The sequence below is a fragment of the Hyperolius riggenbachi genome, chromosome 2, assembly GCF_040937935.1.
Source record: "Hyperolius riggenbachi isolate aHypRig1 chromosome 2, aHypRig1.pri, whole genome shotgun sequence".
In the NCBI taxonomy this organism is placed as follows: Eukaryota; Metazoa; Chordata; class Amphibia; order Anura; family Hyperoliidae; genus Hyperolius; species Hyperolius riggenbachi.
The window spans coordinates 574,164,385-574,177,709 of NC_090647.1; the positions used below are offsets into that span (position 1 = coordinate 574,164,385).

At 46.2% G+C, this 13,325-nt stretch overlaps 1 long non-coding RNA gene across 1 annotated transcript; it reads right to left on the reverse strand.

Annotated features, from left to right (window-relative positions):
* Positions 1 to 4,506: 4,506 nt before the first annotated feature.
* On the reverse strand, positions 4,507 to 13,107 carry LOC137547460 (uncharacterized). The gene is made up of 2 exons (XR_011026594.1): positions 12,139 to 13,107; positions 4,507 to 4,933 (listed from the first exon to the last, which is right to left on the reverse strand). It is a non-coding gene; the product is annotated as an uncharacterized lncRNA (long non-coding RNA).
* Positions 13,108 to 13,325: the final 218 nt, after the last annotated feature.

Here is a 13,325-nt window from a genome sequence, read left to right on the forward strand (position 1 = left end):
CTGATTGTGGAAGTGAGTTCCATAGAGTAGGGGCTGCGTAGGAAAAGGCCCGAGCACCAAATGTTAAGTGTATCCTGGGAATAACCAGCTTCATCTTGTTGGCAGAGCGGAGGGTGCGTGGAGGGGCATAAAGTTCCAATAGATCCGCTATGTATTTTGGTCCCATGTGGTGTAGAGCCTTGAATGTCAGCAGGCAGATCTTAAAATTGATTCTCCATTTTACTGGCAACCAGTGAAGAGTTTGCAGTACTGGGGTGATGTGTGAGCTGCGGGGGGCATTGCAGTACTGGGGTGATGTGTGAGCTGCGGGGGGCATTGCAGTACTGAGGTGATGTGTGAGCTGCGGGGAGCATTGCAGTACTGGGGTGATGTGTGAGCTGCGGGGGGCATTGCAGTACGGGGGGGGGGATGTGTGAGCTGCGGGAGGCATTGCAGTACTGGGGTGATGTGTGAGCTGCGGGGGGCATTGCAGTACTGGGGTGATGTGTGAGCTGCGGGGGGCATTGGCTAGGAGTCTGGCTGCAGCATTCTGTACTAGCTGTAAGGGGCGCAGAACCTTTTCTGGAGATCCGATGAACAGGGTGTTGCAGTAGTCTAGGCGGGAGGATACAAATGCATGAACCAGGGCAGGTAAGTCTTCAGCTGGGATAAGGTGTTTGATTTTCGCTATATTTCTTAGATGGAAGAAGGAAGACTTGACGACAGCTGATACCTGCTGTTTGAGTTTTAGATTTCCATCCAGGATCACCCCAAGGTTTCGCACAGAGTCTTTATGCTGTACAGTATCTCCCCCAATTGCTAGTTTGAGGTGGTGAGCGTTTTGAACTTTATCCATCATGTGTGGACCACCTACCACCAACACCTCTGTTTTGTCAGAGTTCAGCCTCAGCCAGCTGGTGTTCATCCAATTTTGTAAATCCACTAGACACGCATTTATGGATGCTGATGGGTCTTGGGTGCCAGGCTTGAAGGACAGATACAGTTGGGTGTCATCTGCATAACAATGGTATCCTAGGCCATAGTTCTGGATTATTTTGCCCAGTGGGAGTCAGTGAAGAAATCACACAAAAAAAACATTTAATACTGTATTACAAAAACAATTGATGTCATTTTAGTTGCATTTGGTTCTTTAAAAAGTCCTTGTAAGATTCCGATTCTGAACACAATTACAAATGTGCACTAAATTCCCTAAAACCCTTTACAGCATTGGGGGTTGAATAATTTTGAACACAACTGCATATTGTTCCCACAGTGTGAGCTGTTCCTCTGCATGGAATGGAAGATGCACAATAACTGCAGCAATCACATTTACTGTAAGGAATACATTGTTATCATTACTGAGGCCAGTGTAAGCTCAGTGTTAGTAGTCAGAGCTCTCTGTAACATCGCCAGTCTGTAGTCTGCTGATGGCCAATCGCATGCAGATAATCCTGAGTTGCTGCAAAATACAGTAAATGTTATGTAAATGTATGCAGAGTGAAAATGGAGCAATCGCATAACGATGATGTGGGATACGGTTGGTCCATTTTCAGTGATTTTCCTGCAGAAGTGAGCTGAAGATGGCTGCTCACCCAGGGGGAATAGAAAGAAGAGTAGTTACCATGGTGACGGGCGTCACACACAGGAACAGGTGTTACAGCTGCAGGATTTATTGTGAGGGGAACAAATCAGCTTTTATTTTATTCCCCATGTAAGGAGTTTAATCCCACTAAAGTGACCATGAGGTGACCCTGAAATACAAAGTCAGATACTCCCCTATTTACCCTTTCCCTGCCAGCCGATTTGTCCTAAGAGTGGGTTCACACTAGGTCTGGAAACGTATCCGTGGCTCCGATTCTCAAACCTGATGAAGACCGGAGCCACGGATAGCAATGTTAGAAAATAGCAGCCATCTTCACCCAAACAATAACCGGATCCGTCTGCGGTAAGGGGCAGTGAAGGGCAATAGGGAAACGGCTCCCCCTATAGACAGACAGCGTATGACACAGAAACGTATCGGTTTTCTGTGTCCCAGCCCTGCCTGTGGGTGGGGAGAGGCCGCCATGCTGGAGGGGGGAACAGCCAGGATGGGGGGTTTGTAACGGATGGCGCGGGGAGGTAAATCCCCCCCCCCCTTCCTCGCTCCCCCTCCAGCTAGTTTCTGCGTAAAATACTTTAAAAATCAATGTTATAAAGAAAGCGGCGAGCGGGGAACTACTCACTTCCTTGCGCTCCACCGCTTGCCGCGTCACTTCCTGTATGTCGCCCAATGAACTACAGAGGGCAGCTGCAAACCCCTCCCCCCCTCCTGGCTGCCACCCTCTCCAGCATGGCGGCCCCCTCCCCCCACCCATGGCCAGGGCTGGGAATACGTTTCCACAGACTTGTAACATCTGCTGCAAAAAAGGTATTTTGAAGAAAATGGGGAGAGACATTTTTTTTTTTACAAAAGTGGATCCGATCTGCAGGGGACAAGTGTGAACCCGGCCTAAACGCCACCATCTACTGCCAAGCAGTTTTTACACATTTTGCACTTATTAGGTTTACTTAAGATTTTTGACAAGAAAACCTACATGAAATAGGACATATTATATATTGTTTTTTCCGTACTGAATTGGGCTTAAACACTGAAACAAAATTTTGAACTTTTTCTGGAGCTATAACATTTTTCAGTGAAATATGTTTAAAAAAAGTGCAATAAAAAACAAAATATTTTTCTGTTGTGTTTTGTTTTTTTCAAAGGAGAATTACATTTACTGACAAACATGTTACTGTGTGTAAAAGCCCTGATCCTGCTGAATCCAATGATACCAGATACAGTATGTATTGCTATCCCACTTTTCCTGTCCTGGAATAGGTGCAGCCAGTACAGGTAGCCAGATATAGGTGCAGCCAGTACAGGTAGCCAGATATAGGTGCAGCCAGTATTGGTAGCCTGGAATAGGTGCAGCCAGTCCAGCAGCCAGATATACTGTAGGTGCAGCCAGTATAGGTGCCCCAATATAGGTAGTAGGTACCCACACTATAGGTAGCAGGTATAAATTCCCCAGTATAGGTAGCCAGATATAGGTGCCACAAGTCCAGGTAGCCAGATATAGGTGCAGCCAGTATAGGTAGGCCGGAATAGGTGCCGCCAGTACAAGTAGCCAGATATAGCTGCAGCCAGTATAGGTAGCCAGATATAGCTGCAGCCAGTATAGGTGCCCCAATATAGGTAGTAGGTACCCACACTATAGGTAGCAGGTATACATTCCCCAGTATAGGTAGCAGGTATAGGTGCCTCTGTGGGGAGGGGGTATGACGTCATCCCTCCCTCCACATGGGCCCCCCGCATAAGCTCTCATGTGCCCAAGGTAAACCAAAGACAGGTAATGAGGAGGCTGAGAGAGGACTCTACGATAGTACTTTACAGTTTAATACTCATGCTTCATATGTGTGGATTCATGACACCTTACTGAATGTAAATGTGCAATCCATTTATTGATAGGACTGATGTGCACAGAGAGATCAGCCATACAGATGTTCTGCCAGATTTCCTCATTTCTGAAAGGTAAAAACAAGGAACACCAAGAGCCCCAATAGTGTAATATGTACTGGTAAATGGTTACTAGATAGAGTAAATATGAATACTCACAAACCAGGGTTACCATTAGGCAACCACTGTAGAGGCAGGTGGGGAGATTTTCCTGACCCCACTCAGGAATAAGAAGTCGCTCTCTGTAGATGAGAGAGGTGCCTGGCTCTTCTACTGACCACATATGCTATTGCTCCGTTGTTATTGCCTGATGAAGCGGGATCAAACCTGCGAAACGCGTTGCATATTTGGAGTTTATAAATAAAATATATTGACTGTCATTACTACAGTCGTTGTGTATCTACTTGGAGGAGGTAAGTCCACCACTACCTTCTCTGTTTACCAAGAATTTAGTTTTTAAGCTCATTTAGCTCCCTTTAACCTTTTGGCACCTCTGTTCTCCTGCATATCATTTCTGAAAGGGGCTGGAGTTTCCCCCTCTTGCAGGCGGGGCAATCAGCTCTCATGTCAGCCCCTCCCATCAGGATGACACTGCAGGGGGGGAGTGGCCTGACACCCTAAAGAAAGAAAGCACAGAGACAACAGGAGCCCACATAGTGCAGTGTGTCACAACAAAAGGTAATAGGTGGTGAAGGAGAGGTTGGTGCTCACAAAGGAAGGTTCCATGAGGGGCAACCAACCACTGGAAACAGGTGGAGATGTATAAACCTGACTCCACTCGGCTGCCCAGGAACAGCTGGATGCGGTCGCTCTCTTAGGAAAGCAGCAACGATGGTCCTAAGAGCGGGAAAGCCTCATAGTACCACAGTGTAGCCCTCCCAAGGAGGGTGTCAGCATAAGGGGGGTAAGAGGAGCCCAGGAGTGTATGAAACTGAGATAAAACCAACTAAAATAGAAATAAGAGGTGGCTTACCTCAATAGCCACAAATTCACATAACAATGAATTGCAATGATGTTAAAAGTAAATAAACTCACTTATGAGACACTCTTCATTCATTTGCCAAAATCATAGAAGTCTTTATTTCTTGTACAAGGGCGTTTTCTCAGTCAGCATGAGTATGGATTGTAGCTACACAAATCCTGCTAAGCAAAGAAAAAGCAAGCTCTTCCTGTGCGCAGAGGCTTTTAAACCTAATGAATATAATAAAATATTCCTCCCTTTGGGCAGTTCTTTCTGTTAAAAGTCCAATCAGCATGTCCAGTTCCTCCTTTTAGGTGGGGTTGTTCTTCCTCTGTGTCCCTCATGAATAAATGAAAGTGAACATGAAAGAGAAATCTTCTGACATCAGTTTCTTGTCTCATGTCCTTCAGAATCACCCATACTTTCAGAGAACTGGTTTAAACTGGTCCTCTCAACCTGCTGGCTCTGTGCTTGGTACAGAATGACACTGAAGGGGGGTTGAAGGTTGTTCTGGCTTACTGTGAAGGAATATGGAAAAAAACTGTACACAGTAAATGGTTCAAAATATATGCAGAATATATTTTCAGTGATATCGTGATAACTCCTCGGTTAACAATCTTTTTACTTAAAGTGTCACTCTAACACAATAATCTGATCTTGTGCATGTGGTCGTTATAGCCACGTAGGTTACACAGGATATACATGATATACAGGGTATACATAAAGATTAACAAATTTAATTATAAAATTCTTTCCACATTTCCCTCCTGTTTATAATTAATACCGTGGGTTGTGGCTTGATTACATATGTGTATAAAAGGAATATTTACATTCACATTTCTGTGCTTATGTTTACTTAACCCTCAGGTATCTGCAAATGTGTCTCCACTACAGGGGTTAGAGATTCAAGCAAACACAGCCTTCTACTCCCCTTTGCTGCAAATGGGTATGCACTACAGCAAGTCGGGGCATAGAAGTGAAATGATCAAAAACAAACATCAGGCTCTGACCGTGAGCTAGAGTTATTGCCTCACACGTTGGCCTGGCCATCTCCTTCCAGCATACCATCATCATGTTTGCATTAAGGTTTCATACATATCTGATGTACGACATGGGACAAAGGAATGAGCATTCTCATTCAGGGACTGTCTGGCATTTGCTTCAGGCACTGGTCTCCTTTTAGGCTTTCACCAGTGTCGTCATACAATCCAGTTTCCCTTTCAGGTTACACACCCACATATCCCAGTATTTAACCTTTGCAGCATCAATGTACACGTATAGGTCTCAATTGGGCATGAGAAAGATTTCGGGCATGTTCTCCTCACCATGCAACAGGCAAATTTAGTTCCGTCAGTTAATCAGTCAATAGATTTATTCTGAAACACATCACTTCTAGGGTCTGTGATGTTATTGTCAGTATCTGTCGTTGTCATTCCAGGGCTCTTCTTCTTTCCTTAAAATACTTATAGTTTTGACCCAACCTGGTTCAAGAAAGGTAATTCCTTCATGTAGCCTTTCACATATCTGTTCCCCCCCTTTTTATCTCCTCTTTCACCATGGTTCAAGATAAAGAACTACACCTGTGCCTTAGGAAGAATCCTCTAATATCTTCCCACAGCCTTTGAGATCGTGGTCGCACTGAGGCTCAAGCAAATGTTCCCGTCGCCTCAGGATCTCAAATTTCCGCCCCTCTTTACCCCGTGGTGCTAACTATCAAGAACAGATTGGATCTGGCTACTATTTTAGAAGGAAATCTAAGCACCTTTCATGACCGAGGTATTTAAAAAAAAGTTTCTTTTATTTCAAAACCACCGGAGTTTTCATGTGAGTGTTTGTAGCAAGTTGTGGCTCTGGATCTTCAATTAATTTAAACCGGAAAGCCCATGTGCGCCCTTTTGCAATGGCTCAGATGTACCCATGTTGCTCTTTCCGCTATTCTGACAGCGGTTGGTGTGCTTATCAGGACTTGGTAGGGGCCCTCCCACCTTGGAGAGGACCAGCATTTCCTCTTTATCACCTTTACCCATACCCAATCTCCAGGATTCAGTTCCTGTCCCTCTTCCACCTCCCCTTTGGGTATTGGGCCCGGATATCTGGCCCTCTGTCTTTGTCTGCAAGTGTACTTCAGAAAGTCAGCAAGCTCACAGTCTTCTAGGGGTTGTTCTTGTGTGTCAAAGTCGGGAAGTCTGTACTGTCTGCCAAACAATATCTCATAAGGTGACAGTCTCTTTTTCCCTGGTGTTATTCTGATGCTCAGTAGTACTGCTGGCAAACACCAGACCCAACCTCTCCCTGTTTCCTTAATGGCTTTACTGAGTTTATTCTTAATTGTCCCATTAACTCTTTCCACTCTTCCTGCTGACTGGGGATGGTATGCACAATGGTTTCTGACATCTATACACAATGAGGTAGTCAGGTGGGATATAACCTCATTTACAAAGTGGCTGCCATTGTCGCTAATCATCTTTTCTGGGATCCCCCATCTTGGTACTACATCTCTAGTGAGGGCCTTGGCAACTGTTAATGCATCTGCTTTGTTGGTGGGGAACACCTCCACCCACCCAGAGAATATGTCCAGTATGACCAGGGCATACTTCTTCCCTTCAGAAGGTGTCAGCTCAATGTAGTCTAGTGCAATGGTGTGAAAAGGGTATGTACCTGATGGGGTGTGTCCTTTGACTGGCCTTAAGCCTTTGGCCGTGTTGTTCTGAGCACAAACCGTGCACTGGGCACAGAAACTTTTAAGGAAGGATTGTATACCTGGGGCATGGTATCTTTGTTCAAGGATAGCCACCATCCCTCCTGTTGACACATGTGAAACCCCGTGTGTCACAATTGCAAGCAGTCTGAACAAAATCCTTGGTATACAAGGTTTACCATCGACCATCCACAAGCCTGTGGAAGACTGAGTGGCACCTGCTTTAAGCCACTTATCCATCTCCTGTTGGGGGACTTGTTTTTGGAAACTCAACAGGTCTGTGGAATGCAAAGACTCAGGTTCTTTGGAATGCAAGTCAGCAGGGGGTGTAACTGCGGCTAATTTAGCTGCTTTGTCTGCCAGGTTATTGCCACGAGTGACAGGGGAGTCATCATTTCTATGGGCAGCACATTTGCAAACAGCCAACTTTGAGGGTGCTTGGATAGCTTCTATTAGTTGGAGAAGCAACTCTTTGTGACGGACAGGCTTCCCTGCCGCTGTAACCATACCCCGCTGGTGCCACTGAGCTGCAAATGTATGCACGGTTGAAAAAGCATACTGGCTGTCAGTGTAGACAGTGAGAGGTTGATCTTTGTGCAGCAAACAGGCTCTAGTAAGAGCATAAAGTTCCGCAGCTTGAGCTGAAAACGTGGAAGGGAGCTTACCGGCATCCACGGTTGATTCCAGCGTCACTACTGCATAACCCACTAGGTTTTCTCCATTCTCTCCTCTGCTTGCAGAGCCGTCCACAAAGACTACTTTACTCCCCTCTAGGGGCTCACTCTGGAGGTCTGGACGGGGAAGAAAACTACGGTGGGAATTTTCAATACAGTCATGTGGAGACTGGTTGTCAGATGGCAAGGGTAGTAAAGTGGCGGGGTTCAGGGTGGTACAGCGTTGAACAGTGATGTGGGGTTGTCCAAGCAAAGTGGCTGTGCAATACAGGTGACGAGCAGGTGTTAGCAAGACCATCTTTTCCTGCAGGAGCAGGGCATGGACAGCATGTGGCACTTTCACTGTTAGTTTGTGATACAAAACAATACCTGCTGTGCTGTCCACAGCTTTGGCTGCTGCTATGACGGCTTGGACACAATGTGGCAGTGCTTTGGTGACTGAGTCTAAAGGTGCTGAGTAGTAGGCCAGAGGCCTCATTTTGTCACCCCACTCCTGGCAGAGAACAGCTGTCATGCATCCCTCTCTGCAATCTGTCATGAGATAAAATGGCTTGTTGTAGTCGGGATAGGCCAAGACTAAGGGGTCTTTAAGTCTGTCTTTGCATTTTTGGAAGCTTTCCATCAGCTTGTCATCCCACTGTATCTTGTCTAGCATACCCATTGGGTGTGAATGTATGGCATCATACAATGGACGTGTAATGATGGAACAGTCAACTATCCAGGCTCTGCAGTAGTTCAGGGTACCCAAAAAGGTCATCATGTCTTTCTTAGTGACAGGTGGGGGTATGGCAGTAATTGCAGTAATTCTGTCATGGTCTAGGGACTTGCCCCCCGGAGTCAGAATGTGACCAAGGTATTTAACCTCCTGTTGGCAGAACTGTAGTTTGGCTTTTGAGGCCTTGTGACCTTCTTGTGCTAGGAACTTAAGTAGGTCAAGGGACACTTTTAGACACAGGGGCTTGTCAGGGGCTGCTATCAAAAGGTCATCCACATAGGTCAGGAGAACACACCCAGGTGGGACAGGGAAGGGCTCCAAGGAGCGTGCAATTTCAGTTGAATAAATTGCTGGACTTTCGCAGAAACCCTGCGGCAACCTTGTGTACGTGTACCTTTTGTTCCGGAAGGTAAAAGCAAACCAAAATTGACTATCCTTATGCAATTTTACAGAAAAAAACGCATTAGCAAGATCTACAATCGTAAAAAACTGCACATCTGGTGGTATTGAGTTAAGCAGGGTGCTGGGGTCTGGGACCACCGGCGCCCTGGGGATGATGGCAGTATTTACAGCTTGTAGGTCCTGGACCATACGGTACGTCCCATCATTCTTGCGTACCGGGAACAAAGGAGTGTTACATGGAGAGTCTTTTTCTTCCCTGATTACCCCTTGCTCAAATAGTCCCTGTATGGTAGGGGCAATGCCCGCCTCTGCCTCCGGTTTCAAAGGATACTGTCTCTGGTAAGGTCTGTAATTTCCTTTTGGCGTAATGACCACGGGGTCTGCTGTTCTGATCAGGCCTACATCAGTTTTTGACTTGGCCCACAGCTGAGTCGGGACATCGGTTAAGATGTCCTGTTCTGTTAGTAACCGTCAGGCAGAATTGGGAGGGGCCTCCTGGTACCTGGTCAACTCACCAATGAAGTCATGATCAACATCCATCCATCTTACACCCTCTGCTTCCAGTTCTTCCTTTTTCATACCTTCCCACTTAGTCACAAGCTCACCACACCGTTTCCATGCACCCCACTGAGGTTTTCTCAAAGGCACATGGGGCACCACCTCATTCAACCTGTACATTTCATCTCCCATATAGTTAAAAGGGGAGTTCTTGGTGTATCCTGGTACTGCACACGCACACACAACATTCCCTTTGCTGTCTGCATACACACGTGTCACTTTCACTTTCGCCCTCCTTCCCAGGGGATACTCTTCCTCATATTCAATATCTGGAACACATGTGTTGAGGAAGTGGGTGGTTACATGGGGCTTGGTAGTACAGTCCCCTTCTCCAGGGAACTTCTCCAGTTGCATTTTAACCCATTGGTGTGCGGACTGATCCAACACTAATCCATACCAGATGTAACCTTCTTTGGCTATGGAGCCCCCCCTTATCACTCTAAGGGAATCCTCCCCAGGAGCTATGGTGATGCCTAGATCACCTATCAGGTCCCTGCCACACAAGTTAATTGGACAGGCTTTTGAGACAATGAACTGACATTCTACCCTTTTTTTTGTACAGGGATCTTCCACTACTATTGGGTCACTAACTGGTTCCCAGGATGCCCCACCTCCAGCGTTCCTAGCAAGGACTGATCCTTGCTGTTTCCACTTCACACCACTTTCAGCCATCAGCACAGATCTGCAAGCTCCTGTATCCACCAAAAATCTAACTTTCACACCTGCCACCAATAAGGTAATCTCAGGCTTGTAGCGATCTGCATAGTTAATCTCTACAACCTCAGTACCTTCACCCATGCTTAGTCATTGTGGACCTTGGTGTCTCTCGGGACACTGACGGACCAGATGACCCTTCTTTCCACATTCAAAGCACTCTCTGCGTTGCTTGCGACCTTCATAGTCCTTAAATCTGCGCTTTTGTGGGCGTGCGATGCGCCCACTGTCATTCACATAACAACCATTCTCATCATCACTGCAATCAATAACATATGTGGCAGCTTTCTTCCCTTTCTTTCCCTTCTCCTTAATAACACGCTCAGCATGCCGGGCATATTCCAGGAAATCAGTCAGTCTGCAAGTTCTATGATTAACCATGTGCTTTGTCACAAACTTGCCCACATCTTCTTTCAAAGCTCTGTGTACAGCAATCTTAAGTTGTTGTTCATATGGGGAATCTACTGTGCGGTCAGCAGGGGGAGCTATGCCACTATGTCTGTTGAAAACCTCCACCACCCTTGCTACTAGCTCATCCACTCCCTCTCCATCTTTTTGGGTGATGATGGAGATCTGGCCCCAATCTGGTGACGTCTTATACTTCTCCTTAGCCCTGTCAAGTACAGCATCATATCTTTGAATCAGATCAGCGCTGTCCCAGACCAGGGGTTTAGGGGGAACAGGTGGATCTTTTGTTGGATCTCCTGCATCAAAGGGGTTCCAAGTACCAGCTACCATGTGCCAGTCTGTTTGGAACTTCCCTCTAAGGACCCTCTCACATTCCAACCCGTCCAGGCCATAGCTGATACGGAGGTTTTTCATATCCCTTATGCATGTATTTATGTCTTCACGATGTGAGGGTATGCCCTGTAGAGCTTCCTTCACATCGTTATCTGTCCATGGCCTATAAACCCTCACAGCCTCACCTCCCGCAGGGTTTGGCATCTGAATCATGGGCATAGTAGTTGCCTCACAGGCAGGGGCTGTAGCCCGCAGGTGCACATATGGTGGGGGTAGTGATGGATACATTTGTGAAACGTGCACCCCTGCCTCCCCCTCTATCTTCTTTTTTGTGGCCCTTGTCAGCACTCCCCCTCTATCTGTTCCTACCTCCGAACCTCCCGTGGCCCCCCCTTCCTCCTCCTGTTTAGTCCCACCTCCCTGTGGGGCCCCATCTGCGTCACGTGGGGGGGCCTCAGCCTGGTCTAAGACTGGTACGGCTTGGCCCTGGACTGGGGGAGGGATCTGAGGGTCTTGGCGTGGAGTGCATGTGACCACTTCCAGGTCTTTGTTCTTTTTTCCTAACCAATATGTATTCACCTGTTTCTGCCTCTTATGCGCCTCTTCTAGCCATATTTTAGCTTCTGCTAAACCAAACCGACCTTCTAGCTTCCTGTCACCTTGTGCTTCACATTTTATTTGAGAAACGAGCTTCTTGCACCCCTCAGGGTGAAGGTGTCCCGAAAAACCAAATTTACTTCTCCACAGGCTACAATATTTTACCCAGCTTTTGTTCCTTCTGCGCATGACATATTCATCATCAGTAGCCTTGATCTTTCCTGTATTTTGGCCCATTCTCTCACAACAATCGAACAATTCTTTTACTGTTTAACTCGCCCCCCCCCTTGTTTACACACCTCTTCACAATGTTCCGTGGGTCCCCTCCCGGAAAGCGTACTGCCCTTTATGCACAAAGATGTATTTACAGTGCAAAGATCTTACAATTCCCGCTGAGGCAGAGTGCCTGCATTAAGATAAAAACTTTCCTGCTAAGGCACCTCGGGGGCTGCAGCAGAGACCTGACAATGCTCAGTGTAATAAACCGTTACTTGGGACTTAGGACTTAGGGAGTTAAACCTTTAAACATACTTCAAACATCATAACAACACATCAACAACTTACACTCTAATTTTGCGCAGCCCTGCGTATGAGAAGTTACAGAAATAAAAAGGTAGTACTTACAATTTAAGAAGCTTTCAGGACACCCGAGAAGTTTGTTTTAGAATCCTAAGTAGGCGATTTCACCGACCTTGGCTGAAGAAGTCTCACGGTTCGAAATAAACCGTACGTCACAAAAGAGGTGAGCTCCAGTTGCGTTTGGCCACCTGCTTTTGAAGGAAACGTCGTCCCGGTGGGCTTTCACCAGCTTGTTATCAGATTCGCCAGTCGCAAACGCGCTCCTGGGCCTCACGTTTTTGTGACTATAGGTTTTCCGGTCCGAAAGACCAGATGTTAAAAGTAAATAAACTCACTTATGAGACACTCTTCATTCATTTGCCAAAATCATAGAAGTCTTTATTTCTTGTACAAGGGCGTTTTCTCAGTCAGCATGAGTATGGATTGTAGCTACACAAATCCTGCTAAGCAAAGAAAAAGCAAGCTCTTCCTGTGCGCAGAGGCTTTTAAACCTAATGAATATAATAAAATATTCCTCCCTTTGGGCAGTTCTTTCTGTTAAAAGTCCAATCAGCATGTCCAGTTCCTCCTTTTAGGTGGGGTTGTTCTTCCTCTGTGTCCCTCATGAATAAATGAAAGTGAACATGAAAGAGAAATCTTCTGACATCAGTTTCTTGTCTCATGTCCTTCAGAATCACCCATACTTTCAGAGAACTGGTTTAAACTGGTCCTCTCAACCTGCTGGCTCTGTGCTTGGTACAGAATGACACTGAAGGGGGGTTGAAGGTTGTTCTGGCTTACTGTGAAGGAATATGGAAAAAAACTGTACACAGTAAATGGTTCAAAATATATGCAGAATATATTTTCAGTGATATCGTGATAACTCCTCGGTTAACAATCTTTTTACTTAAAGTGTCACTCTAACACAATAATCTGATCTTGTGCATGTGGTCGTTATAGCCACGTAGGTTACACAGGATATACATGATATACAGGGTATACATAAAGATTAACAAATTTAATTATAAAATTCTTTCCACAATATGCACTGGCAACGCGCTTCGTGGTTCCAAGCCCACTTCCTCAGACCAATTAAAGTGCCAAAGACTAGGAGTAGTCTGAGCTGAATAAGGAGTGCCTCATGCCTCAGTTTTATACAGGGTGCCTCTTACCCCCCCCCCCCCCCCCTCGGCCCCACAGGATGATATCTGGTACAACAGACCTCGGGGGTCCTTGTCCATCATCTGTTTGTG